The 24,560-nt window shown below is 42.2% G+C and overlaps 2 long non-coding RNA genes across 2 annotated transcripts in view; both read left to right on the top strand.

Annotated features, from left to right (window-relative positions):
- LOC135179515 (uncharacterized) overlaps nt 1-24,560 on the top strand; it is a 313,884-nt gene that overhangs the window by 147,206 nt on the left and 142,118 nt on the right. The window lies entirely within an intron of this gene.
- Nucleotides 10,458-20,659, top strand: LOC135179519 (uncharacterized). Its single transcript, XR_010304026.1, has 2 exons — nt 10,458-10,492; nt 19,795-20,659. It is a non-coding gene; the product is annotated as an uncharacterized LOC135179519 (long non-coding RNA).

Consider the following 24,560-nt stretch of genomic DNA (forward strand, 5'->3'; position numbering starts at 1 on the left):
AATCAAATAAGAATAAGGTTAAGACATCTGATATTTTTAACTCACAAAACTCCTCAGAATTAGGTACAGCTGCTAATGATATTTTGATGAATTCTCATTGTATTTTTGAGGTGTAAATGAGTTACCCATAACAAAAGGCATAAAGCATGCCACGAAAGCCTGCTTTTCCAGATGTACAGTGTTGCTGGTTCGCTTTCATAGGGCCGCCATGAATTTCAAAGCAAATTTAACCTTAGTTATGTTGAAAGTCTCTGTAGATTTTTTTTTTTTTTTTTTAAGTAGCTGCAGAATCTTGAGTGCTGAATACGGAGCAACAAATTTCTTATTAGAGAAACATATTGTTAATTTGTTAAACAAGTCACACCTGATTGCCAGCTACACCTCATTGGTATGCTGGTAAGACAAGCCCCTTCACATTTAGTTAGGTATTGTTTCAAACACCGTGCCAGCAAAGATTTTTCCTTGGATCTTGGAAGGCAATATTTTACACATACTCAAAAACAATAATGTTTGAATGACAGGTATCTTCAACTTGGGATTTTGTCAAAGACTCCTAATTGTTATTCTCAGGCAAAAATCTTCATTAAGACGGAGTCTGGGTTATAAATATTTATCAATTACCTAAGGGAAGAAGCCTTGAGAGGAATCAGTATTTTCTAAATAATTCAAACTATAAAAATTAGTCTGGGAATTACTAAGTTTACATTTAAAACACATATGAAATCCCTTCAACTCTTGAAACTTGAATTACTTCAATTCCTGATTTAACTACTGCTTTGCCATTGCCTTTGTATCAGCATATCTGCCACATTGGTACTTATGATCCAAGTTCTTTCTCTGAAGACAAGAAAGCCTGGTGTTTTGGGTACAAAGATAGTTTATCTCTGGTTTGCTTCCTCTACCATTATGAATCTTTAACATGCAAATTAAATTTCTTGAGCTTCTGCCTGTCCAGTGTCAGGCTGTGTTAGAAGGGTGGGTTCAGATGTGCAGTGGTGTGACAGCAAAAAGGGGTCACCAGAAACCAGTGGGAAATATGTCTCATCACAGTTCACTGAGGGCCTAGGAAGACAAGTGTGAGACTGTCACTCTAAACTGCAGGAACTGATGGGTCTGGAGTTAGCTCCAGTTGGACTTTTGCATCTTCATTTAGGTACCACAGTCAAAGACTTGGTCTAACCGGCTGCTCCTAAGTCCACATGGAGATGGTTGAACTGTGATGCTGCTAAAACAGGATCAGTCCTATGGGCTCCTAAACTTAGTCACTGCTTTTAATTTTGAGGAATCACTTTTTAACAGTGTTTCTTGTTTCTTCTTTATTACACAAGAGGTTTCATCCTTGGAAATAAAGAATCACAGAATTATCCAGGTTGGAAAAGACCTCTAAGATCATCGAGTCCAACCTATCACCTAACCCCTCTAATTAACTAAACCATGGCACTAAGTGCCTCATCCAGCCTCTTCTCAAACACCTCTAGGGATGGTGACTCCACCACCTCCCCAGGCAGCCCATTCCAATTCCAGTCACTCTTTCAGTGAAGAACTTCTTCCTAACATCCAGCCTAAACCTACCCTGGCACAGTTTGAAACTATATCCTCTTGTTCTGTCCTTGGTTGGCTGGTTGAAGAGACCAACCCCTGCCTGGCTACAACCTCCTTTCAGGTAATTGTAGACAGCAATGAGATCTCCCCTGAGCCTCCTCTTTTCCAGGCTGAACAGCCCCAAATCCTTCAGCCTCTCCTCATAGGGCCATGCTCCAGCCCCCTCACCAGCCTTGGTGCTCTTGTCTGGACATATTCAAGCACCTCAACGTCTTTCAGATGTTCAAAAACTGGACACAGAACTCAAAGCGTGGCCTAACCAGTACTGAGTATAGGGGCAGAGTGACTTCCTTGGTCCTGCTGGCCACACTGTTCCTGATAGAGGCCAGGATACCATTGGCCTTCTTGACCACTTGGGTACACTGCTGGCTCATCACAGAAATCACAGAAACACTCAGGTTGGAAAAGACCTTTGAGATCATCAGGTCCAGTCAATAACCCTACTCTACAGATAGCTGAATAAAAGAAACAAAGAAGTAGAGAATTAGCTGAATAAAGGAAAGATCTTGATTGGGTAGAGTGAGGAGGTTTGTAAAGATCACAGAGCGAATGACCAACCAAACAGAAGGAAACCCACAGTGTTTTCTCCATTAGGCTAAGCTACCTCATCACCTTGTGGTCAAAAGCAATGGATGTTGATGCAGTATAATTTCTGCCCCTATAAAAGGAAGTCAGTTCTTGTTCAGGAGTGAAACATGTTCATCTGAGGATGTTTGAATCTTTGAATGTAGCTCAGTGGATGAGCACAGTGCTGGTTGAATCACACAGTTTCCAAACAGGATATTAATATTTCAGTGTTTTACACTGGTACTCTGTTTGCACTGTATTATTTTAGACATTGAAACACAGTACAAGACTTTAACACTTCTGATCCAACACAGTACAAGACTTTAACACTTCTGATCCAACCCAAACAGACACAATTTGTAAAATGTTCATTAAATGGAAAAAAAAAAGTATTTATAGAACTGCTGAAATACTTCATCCAGAGTTGCAGTCCAGTGAAGCCTGTAGCATGTCATTGCTCATTCTGCTTTACAGAAAATGTCATGTAAATTCCTCTCTGCTGCTCTCCAATTAGACTGAAACTGTTACGTTAGGGTAAGAACAGGAAAACAGAACTAACAGCCACTGCCTGCGTGTTACACAGCTGTCTCTGCTGGTTAAACCGCAGGTACTACATGTCCTTGTTCAAAACCCTGGCTCACATTACATCACTATTTAAACTTGTTTTCAGAATAAAATGAAAGTTTGTCTCAGCTATAGTTGCAAGGAAAACTTGATAAAATGAATGTAATTGAAAGCTGGTGCATGCCTGAGTTTGCAGGAAGCCTGAAGCAATAGCCCTGAGAGGTGCTTGATTCAAGAATCAATATTTCACAACACTCAGCCAGCACCAGCCCAGCAGAAACAGAAAGAGAATATAGGAGGCTCACAGTAACCTGTGATAATTAATTTAAGCATAGAAAGCCTCACAAATATTGCTTGCAGGAAGGAAGAGATGGCAAGCTCAGCTGCCAGGGCTGAGAGAAAAGTGCCCTCTTCTCGAAATGGGAGGAGGGATCTGCAGAGTGGTAGGATTCCCTTTGTTGCTCAGTAGGAACAATCCTTGGTGGCAACAAACCACCACATAGACTTAACCACATCTGATTTTCTAGGTAGGGAACTGCAGAACTTTTTCTTGAACTGCCCAAATCATAGAATCATAGACTCATAGAATCATAGAATCAACCAGGTTGGAAGAGACCTCCAAGATCATCCAGTCCAACCTAGCACCCTGCCCTATTCAGTCAACTAGACCATGGCACTAAGGACCTCAATGGCCTCCACTGTTTTTATACTAAGAGTCTAAAATCCTGGTGATGGGTGTCAGTCACAATGCCGTTATATCTGTTTTACTCTATGCCTTAGTTTTAATGCTTGCTTTCAGGAATTAAACTTCCTTTAGTAAATATGTAACAGAACATCCAGGCTGATGGATATTTTGAGTCTGCACCATTTGACAGTGCTGAAAATGCATTTTCTCTGCAACGGATGGGTTATTGCACCGTGGTTCAGTCAACAAAGTTGGTTCATACTCTATTTACAGTCATAGCTTCCATTTTGCATTTGCCCTCTTAGTTGAATGTGATTTTTGGGCCATGTTGTGTATTAAATTGGGAAGGAAAGGGGATTTGATTTTACCTTTCTGTACAGAATAAAGAAGCAAATTTGACTGACTCATCATACAAGGGAGAAGACTGCCAGCTCCTGCAGTCCATCCTGTAGTACACCTTTGCAAATAGGGGTCAAAAAGTACTGTCTTCCTTGGGCAGAAAAATGTTGAAGGCAGTAAAGCTGTCAATCCATTTGGTTCTGGGGATCTGTGTATGGTGCAAAAGATGTTCACAGGATCACAGGAAGTCAGGGGATGGAAGGGACCCAAAGAGATCATTGAGTCCAACCCCCCTGCCAGAGCAGGACCATACAATCTATCTCAGGTCACAGAGGAACTCATCCAGATGGGCTTTGAAAGTCTACAGGGAAGGAGACTCCACGATGTCTCTGGGGAGCCTGTTGACCCTTAGAGTAAAGACTTTTGCCCTTATGTTGAGGTGGAACCTCCTGTGCTGCAGCTTCCATCCATTGCTCCTTGCCTTGTCCAGTCACAGGGAACAAGTGAACAGAGCCTGTCCCCCTGCTCCTGCCCCCAAGTCTTCAGATATTTATAAACATTTATCACATCCCCTTTCAGTTTTCTCTTCTCCAGACTGAAAAAAGTCCCAGCTCCCTCAACCTCTCCTCACAAACCAGTGCCCCAGTCCCCTTATCATCTTCGTAGCCCTCCACTGGACCCTCTCCAGCAGATCCCTGTCCCTCTTCAACTGGAGAGCCCAAAACTGAATGCAGTACTCAAGACAGGGGTCTCACCAGGGGAGTAGAGGGGGAGTAGAACCTCCCTTGGTGTGCTGGACACAGTCTTCTTAATACACCCCAGGATCCCATTGGTCTTCTTGGCCACAAGGGCACATTGCTGTCCTGTAGTTAACTTGTTATCCTCTAGAACTCCCAGGTCCCTGTCCACAGGGCTGCTCTCCAGTAGATCACCTCCCAACCTGTACTGGTGCAGTTTATTATTCCTCCCCAGATGCATGACTCTTTGCTTGTCCTTGTTGAACCTCATTTGGTTCCTCTTTGCTCAGCTCTCCAGTCTGTCCAAGTCTCGTTTGGTTTGTCGTGTTTGTCCATCATCATTAAAAACTTGGTCCACTTTTCATGGAATGACTTTGAAAAACTTTGCAGGCAGCAGATTTAGCTAGATGTAAATGTATTAACAAACTGAACAAAATGCTTTCCGTTTTAAGGTGTGGCAAATTCCCCCCATAATGCATGAGAGAAGGACTGAATTTAAGGACTGCTCTTTGTGAAGCTTTGATTCAAGAACTTCACAGGTTATTAAGATCCAGAAGTTGTGTTCAGACTCTGGAATGCATCTGTTGTTGCCTTAGTTTACTGTTGAGGAAGACATGACAGGTGAATCATACATAGCCTTACACTGTTCAATGTTTCTGTTCCATCCACTGCACTGGCAGCTAGATGGCAAGGACAGCAGCCATGCTGTCCTCCCTGCCCCTCTGCTGTGTCATCCTCCAGTCCCTGCCTTGCTGCTGTTTTCCTCCATCTAACATTTAATTCATTCATATTGAAAACATCTGACTCTTCTTTCTCTATGGAAATGCAACTGCTGGAAACATAACAGTAGGGGAGCAGCCAGGCAACAATTAATTGCTGGTGTTTTTTTAGTATTTTAAATGCTTTGCTTTCAGCAGCACAATATTTGGAGGAACAAAAGGGATACTAAGCAGAGCCGCAGTGGATGGGGAGGGAATTGAATGGGTTGAAAGATAAATGACAATATGCCCAAGGGTTATGAGAACCATCTAGCGATAAATACACCAGGAGTGAAAAAGGTCACTCTGAATAAGTGAGTGCAAAAAGTAATCAAGCATTAGAAAGAGGGACATGCCATGTGTAAAGAATGAGGTACTGGAGTTAAGAGTATAAATACTGATAAGGGAAGGAAAGCAGGAGAATGAAAGCAGATTGCCCAAGAGCTTTGGAAAGTTGCATAATGAAATTGGCTTCAAGAACATCGGGACAAAGAGGTTGGTGGGGAGGGTGCAGAACTGCTGAAAACAGCAAGGGCTGCTGTAAGGGAAGCACATCTCTGGATCCAGCCAAACAGCAGCCAGGCAAGTCAGAGATGGGGTGTGGAGGTGAGCAGGTGGGCACAGCATTGCCTAGCTTGGGAAGCTGTTGTGACCAAAGCAGTTCCCTCAGCTCTGGGGCTGCTTGATGGAGAAGAGAAATGGCTGCAAATGGGGCTGAGGTCGAGGGTGAAGCACAGAATGGCCCTAGCAGCCCCCTTCTTGTCGTGCCACACTGCTGGCAGAAAAGGCAGAGGCTGTGTATCCACAGGGATTGCTCCAGGCTAGTCATGCTTTTTCTGCAGTCAGGGCCTGCGTAAAGGCTCCGTCTGGCATTTAGGGAAAATCTACCCTGACATACAGCAGTGTTAGTTTGCTGCAAATGTTTTTACTGCTGTGAGGCTGAATCACAGGCAGAGCATAGTCATTTCAATACCCACCTGTTTGGGTTTAACATGAGCAGACCTATTTCTACAAATTGTAAAAGTCTTCCATATGGCACATACAAAAGATTAACTTTGGACTCCTACATCATTAGAGAAGACTTATAGTGAAGAGATGCTTTTGTAATTTTTTTCTCCAGAAATTTCTTCCCTTTCTTTTTCCCAGTGAGAATCACAGAATCATAGGATGCACTGGGTCCCCCTGGGAAGGGACCTTTAAGGATCCAACCCCCCTGCAGTAAGCAGGTATATCCCCAGCTAGATCAAGCTGCTTATAACCCCATCAGGCCTGACCTTGAATGTCTTAAGGGATGGAGCCTCTACCACCTTCCTGGGCAACATGTTCCAGAACATAACAAACTATTATTTTGATTTGAAAGTCTCTTCCCACCTGCCTTTATTGAGTTGTGGTTTTAATGTGAGACAATCACTAAAATAGCAGTCAAATTGAGATGTTCTTATTTCAAAGGGAAACTAAGCAAAAAAAGAGAGAACAATCCAATACAGAATTGCTTTAAAGATGATTGATCTCTACTTGGAAGGAGATTATCTGCATTTCTCCCTTAAAAAGACCCATAAACCTTCTTATAGTCTAGAGTGAGTTAAAGGTCTGTCTTGAAATAGATTAACATACACTGTCCAGGGAATAACCAACATGAAGTACAGTAAAGAAAGCTTCATAGTAACATGTAACCAGCAGCATTGGAGGTTGGTTGTGGTTGATGATAGTGAAGAGAGAAACAAAAGTTAAGAAAATCTCCAGTCTTTGTTGTCTAAAATGAAATTAAGATGGATAGTATTCCTACTTGATCTGGCAAGCCTGGGGGTATTATCTGGCTCATACCATTATTGCTTCTACTTGGATACTGAGGATGTCTTTTTATACCCACCACAGCAGTGGGTAGTTGTTGAGGAGATATGAGGCTCTCCATCATTCAAAAAAAAGTATGCAAAAAAGTTTCTGTGTCCATGGTGAATCAGTGGCCTTTCTGTGCTGCCTAACTTAGGAGGTTCAGACATCCTAGTCTGTGCAGTCCTGCAAATGATGGTCTGATTGACTCAAGGGTGCAGTGTTGGGCAGAAGAGATGGATGGGCTCTTTATTTCTGGAGCAATCCCAGCATCCTGTTTACCTGGTGAATGGTTTCTGTTTCATATATGAGAGTGTGAGGGCAGACTTTTCCATCCCTAGAAGGAAATGTGAACTTTGCAAGGATTATGTTCCAGAATGTATTAATGCTTTTCCTAAAGGCACTAGAGGGGATAGACATGCCTCCACATTTAGATTGAACAAGCTCCACCTGACAGCAGATGGACAGAATCTGAATTTACTTCCTAGGGAATAAGAGCAGAAACAGTATCTTGGCTGAGCCCCATGTCCCAGTCACTAGATGGTGTGTCAGGAGCAGAGTGATTTGTGCCCCTACGAGCCAAGGAGAGGTATCTGTCTGCTGTCTCTGGCCCTTTGTAGGAGTGCTCTCATCTTTTCAGCTTTAACCAGCTTGCAGGTAGCTTGGGTAATCAATGCTGCAGTGTTGATAATCAACAGTGAGTGATTTTTCAGGAAGCTAAACACAAAGAGTGGCCTTGCTGACTAGGCAGCACAAATGCATTTGATTTGTATTTCATTCTTATCATGTGGGTACTGACCCCATAGTTTCCCCTCATGATCATCAGGCTTTCTGTACAAATGATGCAGCAGAGGCATGCTCTGGCTTGCTGCACATCAGGCTATATTCAGAGTTGTTGACGTTTCATAAATCATGTCTGAACGACCCAGTTTTGGTGGTGGGAGTCTCTGGATCTTATATTAGCTTTGTAAATACAAACATAGAGAAAGAAGTTGAGAGGAATATGTTACATCTGTGGACTTTCATAGGGAGCATTTCCTAGTCTGTGCAGAGTTTCTCCCTGCTGACTGTCTTGGGGTCTAGTATTAACATCATGTCCCAAGCATGCAGATGTCAAAGATGCTTTATCACATTATTTCATTTCGGTATTGCCATTAATATGCACCTACATTCCTCTCTCTTCTTTGTCCTTACACTTCAGTTATTAAAACACTTTAATATTCCCTGTGGAACATGTTCAGTCAGCCTATACATATTTAATACAGGCAACTCCTCTGTGGGAGGCAGTCCTTCTACCAGCACCCTCACCAGAACAAGTTTGCATCTTCCTTGAATACAAAGTGCAGGCATACCCTTGGAAACTGAATGACTTTAAAGAAAAACACTAGGGGAAACATTATGAACTTGTCCATTTCTTATTTCTAAACCTGACACATTGGTATTCCAAAGATGCCATTATGCTGGGCAGAGACTGGCCTTAAAGGGGTAGGATGCCACATAGTGAAAGCATATGGAGATCCCTGAAGCAATAAGAACTAACAGGTACTCCCGAGCAAGTGATATCTGGCATCTAAAATACTTTAGCTAGGCTGCATGGTGGAGCTTGGAGGCAGCACTGAACTGATGCAACAGTCTTGCCTTTGGTTCTGCAGTTACATCACTAGAGGTAGCTTCTCTGGTACTGGAGACATACCTGGGCTCAGTTAAGCTCCTCTCTCACCTTCCAATATTGCTTTCCATCAAGGTCATACTTTCCAGGCTTCACAGAATCACAGAATCATTCAGGTTGGAAAAAAACCCCGGGACCATCAAGTCCAACCATTAACCCTACTCTACAAAGTTCAACCCCAAACCATGTTCCTATGCACAGCATCTAAACGACCTTTAAACACCTCCAGCCACTCAGCCACCTCCCTGGGCAGCCTGTTCCAAGACTACTCTTTCTGTGATTTTTGTTTCCCTATTGGAGACCATTCCCTGAGCATTTCTTGACATCCTGAGTACCCGCTGCAGCATCTTGCACCTCACCTGGCCTCCTGACGAACACATAAAGACCTCAGTGGGCATAGAATCACAGAATCACAGAATGCTAAAGGTTGGAAAGGACCTCCAGAGACCATGAAGTCTAACCTCTCTGCCAAAAGCAGGGTCACCCAATGTAGTCCTCACAACAACACATCCAGGTGGGTTTTGAAAGTCTCCAGAGAAGGAGACTCCACAACCTCTCTGGGCAGCCTGCTCCAGGGCTCCATCACCCTCACTGTAAAGAAGCTTCTCTGCATATTGAGGTGAAACCTTCTGTGTTCAAGCTTGTATCTTTTGTTCCTTGTCTTATTACTGCACACCACTGAAAAGAGATTGGCTTCACCCACTTGACACCCACCCCTCAGATATTTATAGACATTGACCAGCCTTCTCTCTTTGAGAGGCCTCCTCCCATCCTTCTCTTTCCAGGACTAAATAGCCTCACGTCTCAGTCTCTCTTTACAGGGAAGATGCCTAAGACCCCCCAGTCATCCTCATAGCTCTCCACTGGACATTCTTCAGCAGATCCCTGTCTCTTTCAAACTGGGGAGCCCCAAACTGGACACAGTATTGCAGGTGTGGTCTCACCAGGGCAGAGCAGAGGGGTAGAAGAACCTCCCATGAGCTGCTAGCAACACCCTTCCTGATGCACCCCAGGATGCCATTGGTCCTCTTGGCCCAAGGGCACATTGCTGTCCCATGAGGAACTTGCTGAAAGACCTCACGCTTTGTGTATATATATTTATATTTTGCATTTGTTTTTATTTTTCATTTTTATTTCTTAGTTTTCCTCTGTATTTCCTCATTTTTCCCCTCTTACAGGTGTGACTTGTTCTTTAGCCAACGTAGTGAGCCAGTGAAGATGTCTGATTACTACTACTAGCAGAAATTACAAAGGGTTACTCATGAAAAGGGTGGTTGCAGTGTGAACACTACAATTCAGTTTTAATTTTTTTTCTTTTTTCCTTTTTTTTTCATCTCCCTTCTCCCCTATCTTCCCCCTTTCCTCTTCATGTGCTATTTCCCCCATCTTCCTCCTTTTCTTTGTCTCTTCCTCTCCTCTCCATCTTTCTCTTTCCCTCCATATTCCTCCTTCCCTCTCAGTTTCCTTCTTTTCCCTCATCTTCCTCTTTTTTCTCCACCTCCATCCTTTTCCTCTCCATCCTTTCAGCACTATCTCCCCATTCCCACCACACCTGCCTCACACTGCACTATCCCCTTTTTCCCCCAAACCCACAGCACCTGAGTTCTATTGGAGTCTCCTCCCACCCCAGGTGTGACCACTTTGCCCTCCCTCCCCACTCCCCTTTATAACTGGCCCCAGGAAAGGCAAAAGCCCTAAGTTTGCCCATTTGGGCAGAGGGATCCTCCTCCTGTCACCACTGGTGAGTACCCATGGTGCACACTGGGTGAATGGTGGAGGTGATCTAAAGGCCGGGGGGCCTGGTGGCCCCCCGGCTTGCTAGGATAGGGACTTGATCTAACATCTCCTTACTGAAGCTGAGCTACTCTATGTGGTATCTTGGCTATGTGAGGGTGTGAGAGTGAGTGAGGCTCTGGAGTGAGTGAGAAAATGGTATTAGTAGAGAAGGAGCTGTTCATAGAATCACAGAATCATTCAGGCTGGAAAAGCTCCTCGGGATCATTGAGTCTATCCAGGTTGGGAAAGCCCCTCAGGATCACCAGCTCCAACCCTGCTCTACAAGTTTCACCTTAAACTACATCCCTGAACACTGCATCTAAATGACCCTTAAACACATCCGGAGTGGGTGACTTCACCACCTCCCTGGGCAACTCATTCCAGTCCCTGACCATTCTCTCTGTGAGAAGCTTTTTCCTAATGTCCAATCTAAATCTCCCCAGTCTCAGCTTGAGGCTATTCACTCTTATTCTGTCTCTAATTACCTGTGAAGAGAGACCAGCAGCAGCCTTTCCACAATGTCCCTTCAGGTAGTAATAGACTCCACTTCTTCAAACTAACCCACCCTAACTCCTTAGCTGCTCTTCATAAGATTTAGTCTCTAGGCCCTTCCCCAGCTTCATTACCCTCCCCTGGACCTGCTCCAGCACCTCTACATCTCTCCTGTGCCCAAATCTGAACACAGTATTTGGGGTGTGGCCTCACTGAAGCCACATACAAAGGGGGCAATCACCTCCCTACTTCTGCTGGCCACAGCATTTTTAATACTGCTTAGTCATGTTTAATACATGTTTAGGCAAGGTGAAGTCAAGTGCTCACAGACCAAGTGATTCTTCTCGTGGCTGGCATGCTTTCAAGCAGATTTCTATTTTGTTACTCTCTGCACACACTCTGAATTGCACAATATTCTTGTCCTTTGTTGGTACTCAGCATTATTTGAAAAAGGAGCTAATGAAGTGTTTTCTTCCTTTAAATCACGCATGTTGATATTGAAACTGGACTTAGTGAAGAACTCTTTCTTCTGGAGAAATCAGCTCCTCAGCTGTTCGCTGGTCTGATTTCCTGATGCAAGAAGGGATACAGCAGTAGGTGCACAGCTAACTTTGTCACGGTGATGATTTGATCTCCAAAGGAAGCATCTCCCCATTCTTATTGTTTGGTGAAAATCAGACTATCAGACTTACTTAGCTCACTTTGCAGATACCAATTGGCAGTGACATTCTGCCCTTCTACAAAAAGTAAGTTCAGTCACTGAAAGTGTTAAGTCTCAGCCCTGCAAGGAGATGTGTGTGGGCAGTTTGCGCCTCTCTGCTCAGCCATATTGATCGGGGATAAGGGTCTGTCTCTGCAGATAGCTTTGAAGGTTCAAGGTCTCTGTTGTGGCAACATGAGCAGTTTGCTGAGAGCCTGTGTATAAAAGGAAACTGGGAGATGAAGTGGAAAATCTTGTCTCTGGCCTCCCTCCTGACAGCATGGGAGGAAGGAATGTCAGCTTGGGCATTTTTCAGCTTTAACTATGAATAGCTACAGTGGAGTTAATGATACATAACTAGTGTTTCTGTAGACAGCTAATCTGTTCTTCTGATCCTCCCAAGGCTCCCTGCCCCCTTTCCCCTTCTTTATTAAAAAATGAACCTGGCCAAGGCAGAATTTTAATCTTTTGCGACCTGCAGCTTTCATAAAGAGCTGGTTGGACAGCAGCAATCACCGAGTTTCTGTATCCAGTGGCATTGTTCTGAAGCATTTGTTGTGCTTCCCACTTGTGGTTTAGCTGATAAGCACAGTTCAAGAGACAAAAAAAGCTTTGTTGATCGTCAATGGGCTTAACAAAACCAGATTGTGTTCTGATGGTATTTTAACAGAGATCTTCTCTTTCTAAAAGTGCAAGAAGTTGACTCTGCTGCTTTGGAAAGTCATTTTCTAAATTAATTAAGCACAGTGTGAACCACAAAAGACATCCAAAAAATTAAGGAAAAAGAGATGAGGCAGAAGGTTTTTTTTCTGTCCAATCCATCCAATAATTATGTGCTGAAATTATGGTTCTAAATGGACTTAATAACTTACATAATTTGGGTATCACCAAGTAGCTTTGAAAAGAACAGCTACATTTATTTCATAGAATCAGCCAGGTTGGAAGAGACCTCCAAGATCATCCAGTCCAACATAGCACCCACCCCTAGCCAATCAACCAGACCATGGCACTAAGTGCCTTATCCAGTCCTTTCTTGAACACTTCCAGGGATGGTGACTCCACCTCCTGGGCAGCCCATTCCAATGGCAAATCACTCTCTCTGGCAAGAATTTCCTCCTGACATCCAGCCTGTACCTCCCCTGGCACAACTTGAGACTGTGTCCCCTTGTTCTCTTGCTGGTTGCCTGGGAGAAGAGACCAACCCCCACCTGGCTACATATGCACAGTCAACAAGATTGCATATACATACACACAAGTTATAAATGGATACAGTTAAGAAAGGCGTATAATGACCAGCACAACTTTTTTTTTTCTTGTCAAAGACTGGCAGATGAAAAACAAGGAGCTGGGATCTTTTTAGGAGAATATTGCAAAATGTTTTATAATTCAATACAGTGATGCAAACCCAACACTTAAGAGCTGTGAATATTATTTGTAAGGTGGTAGGATAGAGAGAACACCGCTGGAAGATTTTTCATGTGTGTTGTTAGGCTCTTTGTGCCAAGAGTCTCTCAATGAGGCATTACACATCTTATGAGCTCTGACACTCATTGGAGTGAACTGCTGAAACACCACTAAGAGAGGAAGTTTGAGATCAGATGAGCAATTTCAATGCAAAGATTTTCCAGAGGCGGCAGCTTCCTCAAATTCTAAATTTAGTCTCTCCTCTCCCTGTCCCGCTCCCTCTCCTCTTCCTTTTTCTAAACAATGCTGGAGAAGTGTTGAGCAAAAAAAGAAGTATTTATTGACTTTGAAATGAGATTAAGGAGAATTGGAAGAGAGTATCATTAACCCAAGGGATAAATGTTATATATGCAGTCACTGCTATCCAAACCATTGTTCATCTGGAAAACCAATTTAACTTAAGCCTTTTTTAATTGCTTCTCTGTGTACATTTACTCAAATAAAGGAAGGGACAGAAATATTTATTTCCTCTCTGCCAGATTTTTGTGGTGCATGTCTACCTTTCTTTTTTTCTTTGTTCTTATGGATACTTCATATGAATGCAAACAACAGAAACGTCTGCCTCAGAGTCAAAATATCTCTGCCCACTGAAGAAAAAAGGGGTTCATAATGCAGTAGCAGGGCTTGGAATGCGGCTGAAGATGTCTAGATGAGATTCAGGAGTTCTCAATATCAATCACAGAAAACCATCCTGATGTATGTGTGGAAGAAAGCCCACAGGATGCATCAGTAGGATGCACCTGCATCATTGTCAGTGGTTCCTGTTCCGTATGTGATCATATTCTGGAGAGGAATTAAAGTGAACAAAAAATCCACTCTCCTGAGAAAACTTTAAATGTTAACCTCCAGAGCAGCAAATTCTGAAACTTTTTCTTCCTCTACTTCAAAATCCTTCTGAAGGCAAATCCATTCTGCAGCAGAAATTTTAAATTTCCCTTTCCTTAAATGCTTGATTATGGTCCAGCATCAGAGGCTGGGCACTCCAGCAAGTAGGCAGGATAGCCCAAGCTGCAAAGGATCTCAGGAGGTCTCTAATCCAGTTTCCTCTCAAAGCAGGATCAGCAATGAGGTCCAATCACATTGCTCAGAACATCATCTGGCCAGATCTTGACAACCTCTATGGTCTACACTGCTTTGGTACTGTGAACATTCCAGCAGCTGGCTTTTGTGCAAGGTTCAGTACAGGAACAGCAAAGCTTAGTGTCAGTGTGTGGTTATGGAAATGGAGGCAACGAGGAATAGTCCCAAAAACACAGGTGATGTCAGGAAGGGACTCAGACACAGCCATAGGAATCTGTAAACCTAAAAGCAGAAACCCAGGCACAAATGCTGTTTTCTATCAGAATGAAACATAACATTCTCCCTTTTCTTTGGCTTGGAAAAATGAGAAATTCCTTGGAAAACTCGCTACCTCTTTTTCCAAGAAAGACATGCTTTTCTGATCAACCTAAGTGTGCAGTTTTACTGCAGCACGGTAAATAGATGCTGCAAAGGCACTGCATTGCAATTGTAGCTGTAATTCAGGCTGGTTGACTGTTCCCTGCCTGTTTAGAGAAAAAGGAGCTTTGAGATGAACTGGGCAATGTAAGTACAGAGCATTAGTCTAACATTTGGGACACTGCTGACTGTATTTCAATATTGACCTTGAGTGCCACCTCTTCAGTAATGTGTATATTAAGTCTTTGAACACCAACATTATTTTATTGATGAAGTAACCTTTTGCTTGTGATAGTACTGGGAAACCACTACATGTATTTCAGTAGGATTTTTTTCTATGTGAGAGGAGAAACAGTAAAAAGCTCCATTTTGGCAGTTTATTTTAGGTGCAAAACAGCCCACAAACCTCTGCATAAACCATTTTCCCTTTGTCAGCATATCAGAAAGTAAATGCTCGGTGCTAAATCTTGGCACGGCATGTATATGGAACTTCATGGCATACCTGTCAGATGCTCTGATTCATTTTTAGGACTCTGAAATATCACAGCCATAAAAGATTTAAAAGTTCAGCACGGATTTCAGCTACTCAATTCAAAGAGTGGCATTCATTAACTGTTTACTTGCCCTTTGCATACCCTCCAGGCTCAAAATGGGAACTGGCATCTGAACAATGAACAATGCACCGGCATTACGCTAATGAGCTGCTTGGCATATTCACCTCCGTGCCACTCTGCAGAAGTTCATTTGCTTTCATACTGCACTGTGCTTACAGAAGGCAGCAGCGTTCAGGCAGGCTGGCAGCCCAGGCAGATGAAAGCCTCAGAGTTCATTGAACATGACAACAGCCCCCATCCCTTCTCTCACATCCGTGAGCAAATATATCTCTAGCAATGCAAAATGCTGTGCCTTGCAGTTGCTGTGGATTTCCCTACCGATCCCTTTAATTTTCCTTTCATTTCATGCCACTTCCTATCAGCTGGAGGAGTGTGGACACAGACAGGTGGTCCTTGCCTTGGAAGATCTTCTTACATGTGCTGACAGCCAAACTGCAGAACAAGTATTTCCTGATTTCATGGTACAGGTTTCAAGGCTGTGTCATGCAGGGCTGTCCAGTATGTATTTGATCCCCCTACTCACTGAGAGCTGCTGTGAAGTCTTCATAAGAAGTGAAGCTGAGCAGTGTCTAATAGTAATTTGAAAAGATGTAGATCTGCTCCTGCCCCAGCACATTACTCCTCAAGAACTAGGTTCTATTTGCTGGAAATTTTTGCACACAGTCACAGGATGGTGAGTACCTACATGTTCCAGTTCCGCATTCTCTTTGTTGGGAGATGCTGTGGAATGTAAACTTGTCTAATGATAGCTCCTTCAAGTCCTTTTTCAATGTTGTCAAGTTTCCTTATTAATAGCAGAGAAGTAATCTTGCTTCTTTCAATGGCAGCAACTCTCTAGGCAACTGCTGAATTTGTAAGAATACAGATGGTGCCTGCCATTTCTTTTTTCACCACCACACCACATTCCTCATCTGACATGTGGAACTTGTTTGGTACCATAATGCAGCAGCTGGAGACACTTTTATTAGAGGTAAAAGCAGTTTTGCTTGCATTTTTCTTGGCAGCACTGAATTTTGCCCACCTGCAGGTGAGATTAATCTTTTTTTCCTCTTCTGAGATAGCAGAGCTCATGATGGTGATCTGATTTGAAATATTTTGGCACTGTGCCTTTTCATCTCTGCCACCATAAACTGATAGAGCTAAGCATCCCTCTCCTCCTAAGCAGCAAAGAAATGCAGAGAAATGTCTAGATCAGTCTGTATCTGGCATTTAAAGTGTTTAAACAGAAGTGTTACACTTTGGGCTCTCTCTGGCAGATGACAGTGCTAGAACTAAATCCCATCAAATTAACCAAAACCAAGCCCCTTATTAGAAGAGCTAAAAGGAGCTGAATGCTACAGAGCTTTGTGCTTCGCATCTCAGGCTGATCTTTTCTGACAGTCTCTGACGTGCTGCTGACTGCACTGGAGCAGCTGGAAAATTAGCAGAAACAGGAGGATCTCATAACTGAAGTTTGAAATGCAAACATGCATTAGCTATTGAGAGGATAGTTATTTCTTAACCTCTCACTGCAGCATCCATGTGTCTGATTGCATGCTGCTAGTTAAATGTTTTCTGGGGTTGTTCCACACTGTGTTTGTCAACAGCTGTTATTGCAGCAATTCAGGTTTCAGATTCCTGTTACAGAGTTTTAACTCCTTTCTTTCACAAGAGCTCTCCAAGCAGTCTGCAGGTGAAGAAAATGAACAGAACCTGCATCTAGACCTAGAATAAAATTACTGACTGCTTACTCCCAGTGTTGGACAGGCATGTTTTCAGCTGAACATATGTAATGGCCTGTTGCCAGGGAAGAAGGCACCACCAGAGATGTGCAACCTCAGTCTTATTCCATCACCTCTCTTTAGAAATAACATTCTGCTCTGGTGGCAATGTCTCGTAAGAAGATCCAAACCACCTAGAGAATGTTTTCTTTCCAACCTAATGTAATTATGATCTTGGAAAGCCTTTAGCATCACTCACACAATGAAATAGCAGGCAACTACAACCACAGGACGCTTTGATGATGCCTCTAGCAATTGTCCTGTTCCTGACCCTCTTGGAATGCTTACTGTCTCAGTTTGTCAGACTTCAGCTTTGTGCTACTTAGTAAAGCTTTGCAGTTGGGATTGTTGTCCGTGCTTGCTACCAGTTCTCATTGGTAAAGAGATAAGATAATTAGAGATAAAAAAGCTTAAGGAGTCTCTTCAAAGTAGAGAAATAACTCCTCCTATTTGACATAATATTAAAGGTTTCTTCAGAGTTTTAACCCAGAATATGTAAAAGAAAGTATGCAGCCAGGCAAGAGCAGATATCTGGGTGCAAGCAATTCCACCATAGTTTCTAAGTGCCAATGTTGACAGGCTGGCAACCATCGTGGGTGCAGGCAGAAGGTCCCAATTGCTACATACATTTTGTGTTAGCTCAGTGCAAAAATCTGCTTCCAATTTCAAGTATCAGCAGACTTCTCTTTACAAATGTGCAGTAAAGAGCAGGAGCAAGCTGTATTCTCCAGCTGCATCTCAGTCAGATGTTTTCTTCACTTATTTAGTGCACTAGCTTATTGAGATTGGTTGGGTAAAAAACAAAACAGGCACTCTTTTGTGCAGGTCATTTGGATTTTAAGTGGATTACAAGATCAGATGTTCTGACAGGCCGAAAAGAATATTTTTAGCTCTACAGTTTGTAAACCAAATCAGCAGGACATGACTTTTTGTGTGTTCTCTGTGAAAACCAACTGTTCCCCACTGCTGGAGGTGAAAGGGTACATTTTTGCTTTGGCACGTGGAATGACTGAATTTCAGCCACTTCCCTGTTCTAGCAGAGCTCTTTCTTGTAGGAAAAAATCCTTGGGTAATTAGACATATCTGTAAAGGCAGAGAGAACTGCTCCTGATTGGGTCCTTGTCAAAGTGTTGGGATTTTTTAAGTAGCTGAGTAATTTGATAATGCGTTGAAGATTACCAATATAGAACATTGAACAGGAACATCAGTTTTGTGGGCTGTCTGATGATTGCCTTTTGCTGCAGCATCAGCGAGGTCCCTGCTGAAGAAGAGGCACTCTGAGGCATTACAGGCGACTGCAGAGATCCAGAAATCGAAATCACTCTTCTTGCTTTCCTCTTAATTTCAGAAATATATATGTATGTCTATGTGTATATAAAGAAAGGATGAGAGAGATACGTAGGGAATGCAAAGTGAACTAATCCATAGAACAAACACAGTCAATGGATGCTCTCTAGAATTCTTTAGGCAAACGGCAAATATCATGTAAGGTCAGCAAACCCTTCAAGTAAAGGTGCCCAACTTTTGACAGGAGAGATTGGATTGGCATGTTTTGGCTTTGAAAAGGAGTGAATGAAGAGAAGAAAATAGGCCGATATAAAACTCTGTGAGGGACAGAGAAAAGCAGATATGGAAAAAATGTTTGCTATTTCTCACTGTTTAACTATCTGCCTTCTGATGTGTCTAGGAGCTGAGCTAGTCTGAGGAAGTTTCTGTCTTTCTACTACAGGATGTTGTACAAGTTAAAAGTATAAGTGGCTGAAAAAGGCCAGTGGGAACAAAAGATCCTGGAGGACTGTTAAACACAGGCAGATACAACATCTGGCCTAGGATACTAGGATTTTTGACAGCTTAGAGGATGTATTAGGGAGACTATCCAGATGTGCATGTCCTTTTCCTGTAGTCGTCTTTTAGACAGTAATTCCAGCTTTTTTATTTGAATAGGCTTTTGGTCTTTCAGTTTCAGTACTGTTAAAAGCCATGTCTGGTGCTAAAAGAGGACAGGGAAGGTTCTGTCTGATGCCTGTCAATTAGTATGTTGAAACCTCCTTTTCATGCTTCCCTCACAACCATGAAGTACTCATATCAGAGGAGTTGGTGTCAGTTAACTGAATTTGCAGTGATAATAAGCAAAGCAAGAGGAATTACCCAAATCAGGGGGTGCTAATTATTCTCAGAAGAAGTGACCTTCTCTGTGTGAAACAAAATCTGAAAAAGTTCAAGGGTAGAGCAAAGCCACTCATGTCATAATTAAGTCCAAGATTAATTTGTCGGTGTTCTCCGGTGCTTTTGTTAACCTCTGAAGCTTTCCTGTGCTTTTCCAAAGGCGCACACATTGTGATGAACAACATTTGTCATCCTATCAGCTCTGTCCACACAGTTTTAAGTTCATTTTTTAAAGGCATTTCCATTAATGTCAGATGTCTTTCAACTCAGTCTGTGCATGATAATGTAATACTACTGGCTGAATGAAACAAAGTCCTGATCTTATAGCTGAGTATTGGTTCTGAAGGTTTCCCATTGTTGCACTACTCTAAGTCTTCAGATTGCTAGGTTCACCCAGGTAGTATGTCCCTTTATATATTCACATAAATGCCAAATATGTCTATTTAATCTTAATATTAATGTTTAAAAATATTGTTTTACTAACTGTTGTGATGAGCTTTTAAAGTGCTGCAGATATGGGAGAGAGGTGTAAAACAGATGTGCGATGGTTCCTCTTGATCATGTTTCTGGGCTTTGGCAGAAGCAGATTTAGGACACATTTGAGATTCCTCTAATCCCTCGCAACTCATTCTAGTTTGTAGGGGCTCTTCTGGATGGTGAATCTGCATTTCTGGTGTGTCTCTGCTCCAGCTCCATTCCACTGGCCCACCTAGGAGCCACAGGAAAGATTATGAACAGCTCTGTGGTGTGTCTCTGCGAAACTGAGGAGGAGTTTTACCAGCATGATGTGTGTGGCACACTTAAGGGGAGGTTATTGTTGGAACTTTCCAAAGGGAGCATTGAAAAACCAAGTCCACTGCTCTATTTAAGAGCCCTGTCTGTCTCCCCTTGATGAGAGGACATAAGCCAGAGAGGTGTTCTGGGTGAAGGGACAGGTTGCAGCAGGCAAGGGAATGACTGTGGCATGCGTTGTTTCAGCCTGCTGCCAAGCACAGGTGCTCTGGCTCGGGCAGGTGCTGCACCAATGTAATTGATGCTATTGATCCCTTTGCCTCCCATCTGTTCCCTGGCTGTGCTGCACTGTAAATTCTTCTGGTGGGACTTCAGGCGAGTCTGTTTTTCATGCACAGGCAGTAACAGAGCTCCATGTATCCCCTCACTTGCTGTGTTTTTGGGGATGGCTGGGGTATCAGAAAAGGTCTGGGAAGTATTCATAAACGCATGCCTGCTGTTGGCAGGTTGTGTGTGTTGTGCACTACTCAGGTGCCTAGAGAGGCTGATGAAGAAACTTGTGTTACCGTGTAGGACAGTTGCTAAATGGCTTTCCCCATTAACTAGTGACATTTGAGTTAAACTAATGAGCAGCATGTCTGCTGCAATGCAGTGTGCATTTTTTCTTGGAGACTTTTTTTCAGCTTATATGTTGTTTCACCAATGCTCTTAGCCACCATTACAGCTGATTAATGATGCCTTTCATTAAAGGGAAATGATTACGGACAGCCTTATTTGATCTACTTTGAAAATTTTCTATTTCTGATCATCATTTTCTGTCCCTCCCTTCTCCTCCTTCTCATCTTCTCTCAGAAACGGTAAGCGAGGCAAGAGATAATGCATTCACAGCCTTTGATCAACTGCTGTACACATGGCACATGATGAAAATCAGACAAAAAGCAAAGTGATATTCTCTATAAAACAGGTACTTCTACATTAATAATTTGCCATCATCTAAATTGCCACAAAAATCTCAGCTAGTCTGATATAAGCCTAATGCCTTTTGCACAATAGGCAGGTTTTACAGTACAAAGCTACATCTCTTCTCTGATACCATCTGTATTTTAATGGAACTTTCTCTGTAAGAGATGGCCTCAGGATTTCTGCAGCTAGGGTATTCATCTGCTTGCTTTGGGCTTATCTGACCTTGCCTGTGCTATAGTTAGCTCCCTGCAAGAAGTTTTCAGTAATTCTAGAAGTGCAAAACACTCAGTTTTGATTTTTTAATTTATTTTTTTAAACAAACATGCATGTGTGTTCTGGATAAATCCATCAGGGCACAATCTTTTTGAAATGTTTCCTTTTCAAAATGAAGTTACAGCCTTTGGTTTTTCTATGTACAACCAAACCTGTGTCGTGGGGATATTTCCCCTTTGGTTGCAGAAATGCTGCATTCCTTGGAGTTTCTCTCAACCACCAAGTGGAACAGCAGATACTCCAGAAAGAGCAAGATCAAGACGCTTTTTGACATTGCCCTGTCTCTGGTGTGATGATATACAGATGGCATCACTTATTCCCACCTGTATCCATTGCACATTAACCAGTCACAGAAGAGCTTTGTGTCACTGGGGAGGAGCAGAGCCCATGCTCCAGGAAGGAAATCATGTTTTCAGAAGGCTGTGTAGACCAATGACATCTTGGGAGCATTCATAAAGAACATGTGACCTACTTGCTTGAATATACTCACCCTGCTGCACCTTAACAGTGCATCATAGATTGGATATAAAGGGGACATTTTTTTTACAGTGGAAGTGGTGTAACACTGATGCAGGTTGCCCAGAGAGGTGGTGGAAGGTCCATCCCTGAAAGCATTCTAAATCAGGCTTGATAGGGTCCTGAGCTACCTGATCTAGTTAAAGATGTCCCTGCTGACTGCAGGGCAGTTGAATTAGGTGACCTTTAAAGGTCCTTCCAACTCAAGCCATTCTATTACTGTGTGTTAGAGATGTGACATAATGAGTGATGCTCTTTTCTCACGGGTATGAAGCTCCAAATATTTTTCACACCATGATTTATCATCTCTGTATGGCTTGCAGTTTATTTACTCAATTTACTATTATTCATCTCTCTGACTTCTACCTGTATCCTAATGTTCTTGAGCAGTATCTTGCTCAGTCTGGGTCTGATTTCCTTTCATTCAAGAGAATGAAGAGGTTTAGTGCATGTCAAAGGAGTGTCTGGATAGAGGAAAAAAAAGAGAAAGGTAAACCAGCTAAGGTTCCTGCAGATGTGAGACACTGAATGAATTATCTTCTACTATGACATAAGGCAAGTTTCTTGGCCTCTGTGGCAGTGCCACTCAGCTAGAGATACAATCTCTTGTGAAGATACTATTGCGGTTGCATTTAGTTCCTCTTACATCACCAAAGCAATCTCTATTTTAAAAAGAGATGTAAAAGGCAAGAATCTTCTGCTGATTTATTTCTTTGTACCCAGCACTGTTGTAATTAAAACCTGCTCCTGTAGCACATTTTGCCAGTCCTTTAAGCACCTCATAACTTTGTCCAATACTGAGGAGGTGGCTCAGCACTAAGCACTCAAAACTGCTCACTAACAAAATGTCTTACAATTAGTCAGAAATATATAGGACTAGTGGGCTCTCTGGTTTGGAAAAGGAAAGCTTTTAACCTGTGGAATTGAAGCCATGGAACTGTACATGTGAGCAGCTTCTTAAATAAGACAGAGCACAGCATATGAGGAGTACAAGTACAGGGAATGGCTTCTCAAGGACAGGAGCTGTTCGGAGCATTTCTCACCCATAAATACTATTCCTATTAACCCACCAGAACAAATGGGGTAATTACTAAATGTGGAACACTGGAAATCAAAGCAAGCAGGTGTTATGGAGCTCAGAGGATTATGGTATTAGAAATGTGCTTGAGTTAAATGGCTCTGAAGTAACACTTTTATTACTTTTATTCAGAGGAAGAAACAACATGATGCAAAAAAGGATTTTTTGTGATGTCCAAAATGCATTTTTAAGCTGAGTTCTTCAGGAATGCTATCAGTTCTGCTGTGCTTGAATGCTTTGTTTATATGATTTCCCTCCTCCTTACAATGCAGTTTAGCATTGCAGCCTCTTATGAAATATGAACTTTGCAAAGTGTATTATAAACACAGCAGAGGCAAGAAAAAGACCTGTGATAACATAGTGCCTTGGTTCAGTATGTGAGCACAAAGTCAATAAGCAGTACATTGATGAACATTCAATCTGAGCTGAGGTGATAGGAGTAAGACACACATCTAAAACAAATGCTGTAGCCTAGAAATGTTCAGCAACTGCTGTGTGTCCTGGTACACATTTACCTCGATTGCTTTTATGTTCTGTGAAAACTCCCTGCACTACACACAGTATTAGCATTAGCCTTTTCTTAACAGTGTCTTAGCAGTGAGAAGGAGAATTTATTTGAAATACAAAATTTAATGGGGACTTCTCATTTCCAATCAGTTCAAATCACAGGAGACCTCACAGTACTTGAGATACCATCTTGTTCTCTACACTGCCATTTTCCCAGCTTATCTAAGCTTCAAAATTCCCAACACTCCCTGTGGAAAGCCCACTATAAATTAGCTATAATTTTGATCAGCTCTTTTCTTAGAGATTTTTCCTCTCAGTGTTCTGATTTGGACACCACCTTATCTACTTAGTATCTGATTAAAGGAGTTACACCAGACTTGCACAAACAAATGGTGAGGATGACTCAAATGTAACCTTAACAGAGTCTTGTTAATACCGGGGGCAGTGCCTTAATCTAAATCTACTTATACACTCTGACTGTGGCTCGTTTTGCTGCAGAGGCCCTTGTTCAAACACAGGAGCTGCTGAGTGCAGATCAATAGAGGCAGAAGCCTAGTCTGCTCTCCTGATCGTTCCTAGGTGATTAGTTTTGCGCTAAAGGTCTGCTGGCAGCCCGTAAGTGGAATGTGGCTAGCCAGGTTGCTAAGGTCCCATACATCTCTTCGAATTGCCTGGGTTTTGGATGAGAAAATTCTTTACTGCCTTTGGAAATTCTTACAAGTAGCTCATTTTGGCTATAAGCAGTAATTTTTTTTTACAGAGGAAAAAATAAAAAGGTGCTCAGATCAGTCATGGTTGCAAACTTGACATTAAATAAATACATAAGATTTATTCAGGGCTTCTGACTGAAAGGAAAAACTTTGCATTTTTTTTCCCCCACTTTTTACCCTCCTCTCTTTACTCAGTGTATCAAAATTGAACAGGGAATGTTCTATTACTTCTGTCTGTGGGAATAATATGAGCCTTTCCCTTCCATTTCATTTTTTTTCTTCCCTTTCTCCCTTCCTTTTGGAAACTGTTATAGTCCAAGTGTACTTGTTGCATTGTTATGAAGTTAAATACTACATTAAAAATGCTGTATTCTCAGAAAAGTTTTTAAAAGCTAAAGAGACAGGAGATGTGAAGTCAGTTCCAATGCACAAACAGTATACAATTAATTTCTGGTATTAAAAAGTTTCACAAAGGAATAAAGGGGAAAGGGGAATTGTTTTTACTGTTATTTCTGAATTTAATATTATTATTTATCTTTATTTAAAATATCCCATCTAATTTCTTTAAGTAAAACTTATTTTTAATTTTAGATGCTTTTCCTCAAAGTAATGACAAACATC

The sequence above is a fragment of the Pogoniulus pusillus genome, chromosome 11, assembly GCF_015220805.1.
Source record: "Pogoniulus pusillus isolate bPogPus1 chromosome 11, bPogPus1.pri, whole genome shotgun sequence".
NCBI lineage: Eukaryota > Metazoa > Chordata > Aves > Piciformes > Lybiidae > Pogoniulus > Pogoniulus pusillus.